The sequence below is a fragment of the Gobio gobio genome (genome assembly GCF_949357685.1).
Source record: "Gobio gobio genome assembly, chromosome: 25".
NCBI classification, from domain to species: Eukaryota; Metazoa; Chordata; class Actinopteri; order Cypriniformes; family Gobionidae; genus Gobio; species Gobio gobio.
The window spans coordinates 27,812,054-27,821,456 of NC_137121.1; positions in this window are offsets into that span (position 1 = coordinate 27,812,054).

The window sequence follows — 9,403 nt, forward strand, 5'->3', positions numbered from 1 at the left end:
ACAGAAACACTCCAAATAATCACAACAGAACCCAATACAGGAACACGCCTCAAATACAAGTGTGTTTGTGATTGTCAAAATATTTCATAACTGAACAGAATTTCATTACGTTTTCCGATTTGTTTTACACAATCTGTCACAAGCGATCTGTGATTAGTATTTAGTAATGGACTACAATTTGTAAGCAATCTATTATATACTGATTATGAATGGAGTCTTGTGTTAGTGTAAACATGGATTGCTTTAGTAACAATGTAGGTGTACCCACATTCACTATTGCCAAAAGTTTTGGGACGCCTGCCTTTACATGCACATTAACTGTAATGACATCCCATTCTTAATCTGTAGGGTTTAATATGGAGTTGGCCCACCCTTTGCAGCTATAACAGCTTCATCGCTTCTGGGAAGGCTTTAATTCCGCTCTAATTAATCCCAAAGGTATTCTGTCGGGTTGAGGTCAGGACTCTGTGCAGGCCAGTCAAGTTCTTCCACACCAAACTTGCTCATCCGTGTCTTTATGGACCTTGCTTTGTACAGTGGTGCGCAGTCATGTTGGAACAGGAAGGGGCCATCCCCAAACTGTTCCCACAAAGTTGGAAGCATGAAATTGTCCAAAATGTCTTGGTGTGCTGAAGCATTAAGAGTTCCTTTCACTGGAACTAAGGGGCTAAGCCCAACCCCTAAAAAAAAACACCCCACACCATAATCCCCCAAATCTCCACCAAACTTTACACTTAGCACAATGCAGTCAGGCAAGTACCGTTCTCCTGGCACCTGCCAAACCCAGACTCGTCCATCGAATTGCCAGACAGAGAAGCGTAATTCGACACTCCAGAGAACATGTCTCCACTGCTCTAGATGCTTTACACCACGGCATCTGATGCTTTACATTGCACTTGGTGATGTAAGGCTTGAATGCAGCTGCTCGGCCATGGAAACCCATTCCATGAAGCTCTCTATGCACTGTTCTTGAGCTAAACTGAAGACCACACAAAATTTGGAGGTGTGTAGCTATTGATTATTGCAGAAAGTTGCCGACTTCTGCACACTGTGCGCCTCAGCATGCGCTGACCCCGCTTTGTGATTTTACTTGGCCTATCACTTCTAGCGAGTTGCTGTTGTTCCAAAAGTGCTTCCACTTTGTTATAATACCACTAACAGTTGACCGTGGAATATTTAGTAGTGAGGAAATTTCATGAATGGACTTATTGCACAGGTTGCAAACTATCACAGCACCACGCTTGAATTCACTGAGCTCCTGAGAGCCACCCATTCTTACACAAATGTTTGTAGAAGCCTCTGCATGTCTTGGTGCTTGATTTTATACACCTGTGGCCATGGAAGTAATTGGAACACCTGAATTCAAAAATTTGGAGGGGTGTCCCAATACTTTTGGCAATAAAGTGTATGTGACGAGGCTTTCTAAACAGCTGCAGTAAAATGTATGATGTTAGAATTGTTGCATTATTCTAAATAAATAGACTGAGAGTCACAAATAAATGTAAAGAAATTCACAAAAATGTATGTATGTATGTGTATATATATATATATATATATATATATATATATATATATATATATATATATATATATATATATATATATATATATATATATATATATATATATATATATATATATATATATATATATATATATATATATATATATATATATATATATATATATATATATATATATATATATATATATATATATACACCTGTTGGGTGCTTTCATTGGTTACCCCTTTAGGTAACCATAGCTTTCAGCCAGCAGCAGATGTCTTCAGGTTGTACATATTTATTTATTTAATTATAAATGTGTTTTAACTCTGCCTGGCATTCGTTTGTGAAGCACTTTCTGTGCATTTGTGGATCCCTGCATGCATTTGTGGATTTTGAAACATTTCTAGCATCAAGATGTGCAGACAAATTCACAAATAATGGACTCCACACACCATATACTTAAACCAATCAGATAAAAAGCCATTCACACTCCAACCAATCAAGTTGTTTTACAATCAGGGCGGTCTTGCCCTGAAATAATTCTGCTCATTCATCTGGATTGCCTCAAATAGGAAGTATAAGGTCCATAAAATTGGTAAAGTAACTTTTTGTTTTAAAAAATTGGAATTTGTTAGACCATTAGACTGTTTATCATGCCAAGCCACAGCATTATATTTTATGAGGCTTTGAAAATGCCAGAAGCTTTACATCTCTGTTATGGGAATGTGTTATGGAAACGTCACATTATTCAAGATAACAGAACAGAACAGAAAAGCGTCCATAAGTAGCTGACTAATGAATAACTGGATTCAGGCTCGTGATAAACATGTAAGTCTGTGTAATAGGGGAAATTACTGTCACACAACAGCCAACAACGTTTCCCAGTTCTTCAGTCGAGCAGTTTTAATGAATGATTGGGCAACGTTGTTGGCTGTTGTGTGACAGTAATTTCACCTATTACACAGACTTACATGTTTATCACGAGGCTGAATCCAGTTATTCATTAGTCAGCTATTTATGGACGCTTTTCTGTTCTGTTCTGTTATCTATGAGCAGCTCTGTGGATCTAACGACCGAGAGCATTGTAGTATTTTAAACATTTAATACATGTAGGCTATCACGATTCCCTTTGTTTGTACAGAAGATATGTGGGTTGTTTTTAAACATATGAAAGAGTGTTGATCATATCATGCATTTAAAAGTGAAACGCCTAGCAGAATCAGCCATTGTGCAATGTCTTACAACCCCAAATCAGAAAAAGTTGGGACAGTATGGAAAACACAAATAAATAAAAAAAGAAGTGATTTCTAAATTTACTTTGACTTGTATTTCATTGCAGACAATATGAACACAAAATATTTCATGTTTTGTCTGGTCAACTTCATGTCATTTGTAAATATGCATCCTTTCCTGTCATTCAGACCTGCAACACATTTCAAAAAAAGTTGGGACAGTAAAGCATTTACCACTTTGTAATGTTGCCATTCCTCTTCATAACACTTAAAAGACGTTTAGGGACTGAAGACACCAAGTGATGAAGTGTTTCAGGTGTAATTTTGTCCCATTCTTCCTGCAAACAAATCTTAAGGTGGGCAACAGTACGGGGTCTTCGTTGTTGCATTTTGTGCTTCAAAATGCGCCACACATTCTCTATTGGAGACAGGTCGGGACTGCAGGCAGGCCAGTCAAGTACCCGTACCCTCTTCCTCCGCAGCCAGGACTTTGTAATGTGTGCAGAATGTGGTTTTGCATTGTCTTGTTGAAATATGCATGGACGTCCCTGGAAAAGATGTCTTCTTGAAGGCAACATATTATGCTCCAAAATCTCTATGTACTTTTCAGCATTAATGGTGCCTTCACAGAAGTGCAAGTTAGCTTTGCCAAGGGCACTGACACAACCCCATACCATGACAGACCCAGGCTTTTGGACTTGTTGTTGGTAACAGTCTGGATGATCCTTTTCTTCTTTGGCACACGGCGTCCATTCCTCCCAAAAAATACCTCAAATACTGATTCATCTGACCACAGTACATGTTTCCACTGTGTGATGGTCCATCCCAGATGCCTCCGAGCCCAGAGAAGTCGACGGCGCTTCTGGACACTGTTAACATAGAGCTTCCTTTTGGCACAGTAAAGTTTTAACTGGCATTTGTGGATGTAACTATGAATTGTGGTACTTGACAAAGGTTTGCCAAAGTAGTCCTGAGCCCATGTGGTGATATCGCTTATAGATGAATGACGATTCTTGATGCAGTGCCGCTTGAGGGATCGGAGATCACGGTTGTTCAGCTTAGGCTTGCGCCCTTGTCCTTTACGCACTGAAATTCCTCCAGATTCCTTGAATCTTTTAATTATGTTATGCACCGTTGAATGTGAAATATCCAAATCTCTTCCTATCTTTCATTGAGGAACATTGTTTTTAAACATTTCAATAATTTTCTCACGTATTTGTTGGCAAACACACATCATTATTTAACCATTTTACCTCATTACTAGCCCTAAATTGCTCCTGTCCCAACTTTTTTTGAAATGTGTTGCAGGTCTGAATGACAGGAAAGGATGCATATTTACAAATGACATGAAGTTGACCAGACAAAACATGAAATATTTTGTGTTCATATTGTCTGCAATGAAATACAAGTCAAAGTAAATTTAGAAATCACTTTTTTTTTATTTGCGTTTTCCATACTGTCCCAACTTTTTCTGATTTGGGGTTGTACATTGCGTCTACCCCATACAAGGCTGTCTACACTGGACGCGTTAAAAGTCAATGTGCAAATAATTTGTCCTTCATGTAAATTAGCGCAAATGTGTAAAGTGCTTCAGAATTAGAACTGGCATCCGTTTTACTAGAGGTAACATTTACGCCGTCATCACCTGGGTAGCGCACTGATAGCACAGGTGAAACAGCACACACACTGATATTTGTGTTAAACTAAAGTCATTTAAGCAAGACGCGAGGGAGAACTCGCGCACACTGAGAGAAAACTTGTGTGTGTGTGTGTGCACACGGCGCCTCACAGATAGCACCCAAATAACAAGCAAATGAGTTCTCTTTTAAAGGAACATGTCGACTTTTTGGGACTTTAGCTTATTCACCGTATCCCGAGTTAAGTCCATACCATTCTCATCTCTGTGCGTGCCATAACTCTGTCTGACACACCCACCGCTAGCCTAGCTTAGCTTAAAATGTTGGCATTATTTTGTCACTTATTGAGCAGTACCTAGGCTAGCTGGAGCCGTTTACCTCCAGTCTTTGTGCTAAGCTAGGCTAGCGGTGGGTGCGTCAGACAGAGTTATGGCACGCACGGAGATGAGAATGGTATGTATGGACTTATCTAACTCTAAGTCTTTTTTAAGTCCCAAAAAGTCTGAATGTTCCTTTAAGTCTTGCGCTTGAATGGACAAATTCACACAAAAAAATATGTCAAGTAAAACGTAAACAGTTGAGAAAGACATGTTCATGTGTAGAATGTACACTTTCCGTAAATTATTTCTTTAAGGAAATGAAGCCTTTTCCTGCTGTCTGAGTTTTTAATGTTAATCAAACAATAAATGACAAAGAAATCATTCAATGCTCTTGACTAAATAACTTTTTTTAACGTCAACAATGATTCATCTTTATTTAATTTATATGCAATGTTATTTTATATTTGTATAATTTATTCAGTTTATGTACCTGAAAAACACTGTTTATTTTATATGCATCTTTGCTCTATATTGTACAGTGCATCCGGAAAGTATTCACAGCACTTCACTTTTTCCACATTTTGTTGTTGTGTTACAGCCTTATTTCAAAATGGATTAAATTCATAATCTTTTTCCCTCCGTTCTACAAACAATACCCCATAATGACAACGTGAAAGAAGTTTGTGTGAAATCTTTACAAATGTATCAAAATTTAAAAAAATACGTCCAAGTATTTGCAGCCATTGCCATGACACTCAAAATAAAGCTCAGGTGCCTCCTGTTTCCACTGATCATCCTTTAGATGTTTCTACAACTTGATTGGAGTCCACCTGTGGTAAATTCAGTTGATTGGACATGATTTGGAAAGGCACACACCTGTCTTTATAATGTCCCACAGTTAACAGTGCATGTCAGAGCACAAACCAAGCCATGAAGTCCAAGGAATTGTCTGTAGACCTCCGAGACAAGATTGTATCGAGGCACAGATCTGGAGAAGGGTAAAAAAATAAATAATTCTGCAGCATTGAAGATCCCAATGAGCACAGTGGCCTCGGGACCGGAGTCTGCGCAGTACAGAGCAGGAAGTAGAGGCGCGATATCAAAAGCCCGCCGACACTCTCACAGATGAAGAACAATTCATTAAGATGGTGGGAAATAAACAGTTATGGAAATGTAGAAATTAAAGCTAAAGCTCAAATCTCCTCCCGAAAATCCCCAAAAAAGTCAGCTGTCAATCATGACGTCACATTTATATAGTGTCAAATAACTAAGTAAAACTAAACTTTTTTTTTTAAAAAACGAACACTTTAAATAAAACCACCGTGATAAAAACTGCCTAAAATGATAGAAGCCATCTTTGAAAAATAGTATATGAAGTGTAATTTTTATTTAGTTTGTCTCGCGTCCATTAGAATACACAGAGGAGCATGATTTATGACTAATACTGGGACCAACCACCTGGGGGCGATCGAGACGTTTTGGCTTGGTTTGAACCATAGACTGTAAAAAAAGTATGGACGTAGTGTCCGTGACATCACCCATAGGATTCTGATGAGCAGTTTTGAAGCATAAAGTATGGTCGAGATGGCCATTGCCATCTTGGCAGCGCGTTATCGTGCGTCACTCCCGGATAACAGAAAATGGGCAAAAGGGCGGGACGTTGGTGGAGCTGAGGTGACGCGATGACTAACAGACAGCAGATAAATGGCTATCCACCTGTCACTCGAAGTGGCCACGCCCGTAATTATGCAGAACTTTAAGGCTTTATATAATGTAAACGAATGAGTTATTAAAAAAAATTCACCCCCCTCACAGTGGTCATGAAGGACAAAATTAGCCATATAGACCAAAACCGCAATTTGTACCAGGCTGTAAACATGGTTTATTCTGCTGTAAAGTTGGGCATTTTAACATGGGGCTCAATGAGATTCTGCTCCTTCTGGAGCCTGTCCCTAGTGGCCAGTCGATGAATTGCAGTTTGTCACTTCTGTATTGGCTTCAAGAGAAAATGCGGGAGGTTGCGGCTTGGTTTGAACTAGGGCTGCACGATTAATTGATATTGAACTGCAATCGTGATTTGTCTTATGTGCGATTATGAAAGCGCAAAGGCTGTGATTTTATTGAAATAAATAAATGCCCAGCGTGTCAGTGAAGAGTAAACGCTGCTCCGTCTGAAAGACTGCGAGTTTGAGTCGCTTATAACGTGCGTTTGAAAAGCAACACGTGTCAAACATTTTCACAAACTAGTAATGTGAAGTGTTCATAAACCTGTTGTCCAACAAAATACGGTTAACAACAGGTTTTAACTCACTTCATATCGTCAGTCGAGCTGATGTGGCTTCTTATCACAGAATGCCAATCAGCACTGCTTTATTATTATGAAAATACCAGAGAAGGGTTGAAGAACTCAAATACACCATATAATGTCGCGGAAGTATTACCTTCATGTTTATTATTAATCAGTCAAAGCGTTTCTATCTTCATTTTATTCAGTCTACAGCGCAAGCTTCACTTTAGGGATTTCCCACAGTGCAGTCGCCCTGTCCCATGTGCAGAAAAACACCCCAAAGCATGATGCTACCACCCCCATGCTTCACAGTAGGGATGGTGTTCTTGGGATGGTACTCATCATTCTTCTTCCTCCAAACACGTTTAGTGGAATTATCATCTCATCTGACCACATGACTTTCTCCCATGACTCCTCTGGATCATCCAAATGGTCATTGGCAAACTTAAGACAGGCCTGGACATGTGCTGGTTTAAGCAGGGGAACCTTCCGTGCCATGCATGATTTCAAACCATGACGTCTTAGTGTATTACCAACAGTAACCTTGGAAACGGTGGTCCCAGCTCTTTTCAGGTCATTGACCAGCTCCTCCCGTGTAGTTCTGGGCTGATTTCTCACCTTTCTTAGGATCATTGAGACCCCACGAGGTGAGATCTTGCATGGAGCCCCAGTCCGAGGGAGATAAACATGACTGTTTAGCTTCTTCCATTTTCTAATGATTGCTCCAACAGTGGACTTTTTTTTCACCAAGCTGCTTGGCAATTTCCCCGTAGCCCTTTCCAGCCTTGTGGAGGTGTACAATTATGTCTCTAGTGTCTTTGGACAGCTCTTTGGTCTTGGCCATGTTAGTAGTTGGATTCTTACTGATTGTATGGGGTGGACAGGTGTCTTTATGCAGCTAACGACCTCAATCAGGTGCATCTTATTTAGGATAATAAATGGAGTGGAGGTGGACATTTTAAAGGCAGACTAACAGGTCTTTGAGGGTCAGAATTCTAGCTGAGAGACAGGTGTTCAAATACTTATTTGCAGTATCATACAAATAAATAGTTAAGAAATCATACATTGTGATTTCTGGAATTTTTTTTTTAGATTATGTCTCTCACGGTGGACATGCACCTACGATGACAATTTCAGACCCCTCCATGATTTCTAAGTGGGAGAACTTGCAAAATAGCAGGGTGTTCAAATACTTATTTTCCTCACTGTATATTTATTTATTTTTTGTGCACCTGTTCTGTATATTATTGTTTTTTTTTATTCTTTATTATTTACATTATAGGTACATTACCATGTTATGAATTTGTATTGGTATTATTACTTAGTTTATCAATTGAAATAATTTACAATATGTTAGGCATGTTATTTTTCACATTATAGCAATCAATTAAATGATAACAGCTTTTGATCAGGCATTTAATCAGTTACAACGTTGGGTCCTAAGCGGACACTATTTCACAGGGGGACAGGATTTCTCATGACAAAGTCACCAGTTTTGCTGTTATTGAGTCACCTCTGAGTGACCAAAAAAAACCCAGCCAGTAGAAATCTGATTGGAATCGCATTTTAAAAAACAAAAATCAGTTTGCTTGTTTTTTTGGCTGTCAAAAACCCAGCTGGTCATTTGCTGGCGGTCTGAACACAGCCTTAAACAAACTTCACAAAACAATTTCTTCATGTGTGAAACATTTAAAACATATGGAAGCTTGTTTCTGACAGAATAAAACATTTTAAAAGATTACTTGCAATTGAGAGTTAGAAAGTGCAATTCTGAGGGGGTAAAAAGTTTATATGTGACCCTGGACCACAGGAGCAGTCATAAGGGTATATTTTTTGAAATTGTGATTTATACGTCATTTGAAGCGTTCCATTGATTTATGGTTTGTTAGGATAGGACAATATTTGGTCGAGATACAACTATCTGAAAATCTGGAATCTGAGGGTGCAAAAAAGTCTAAATATTTAGAAAATCACCTTTAAAGTTGTCCACATGAAGTCCTTAGCAACGCATATTACTACTAATAATACATTTTTGATATATTTACGGTATGAAATTTACAAAATATCTTCATGGAACATGATCTTTCCTTAATATCCTGATGATTTTTGGCATAAAAGAAAAATAGATCATTTTGATCCATACAATGTATTGTTGACCATTGCCACAAATACCCATGAGACTTATGACTGGTTCTGTGCTCCAGGGTCACATCTCGCTTATGTCTCGCTAATTGCGACTTTATAACTGAAATAAAAAGTCAGAATTGTGAGATAAAAAGTCGCAATTACCTTTTTTTATTCTGTGGCGGAAAACAAGCTTCCATAAAAACGAGCACTTTTAAATATAAAAGTTTCAAATCTGAACTAACCTCTCAAGTTTCCAAGGACTCGTCTCAAGAAAGTAAACGCAACACAGAGG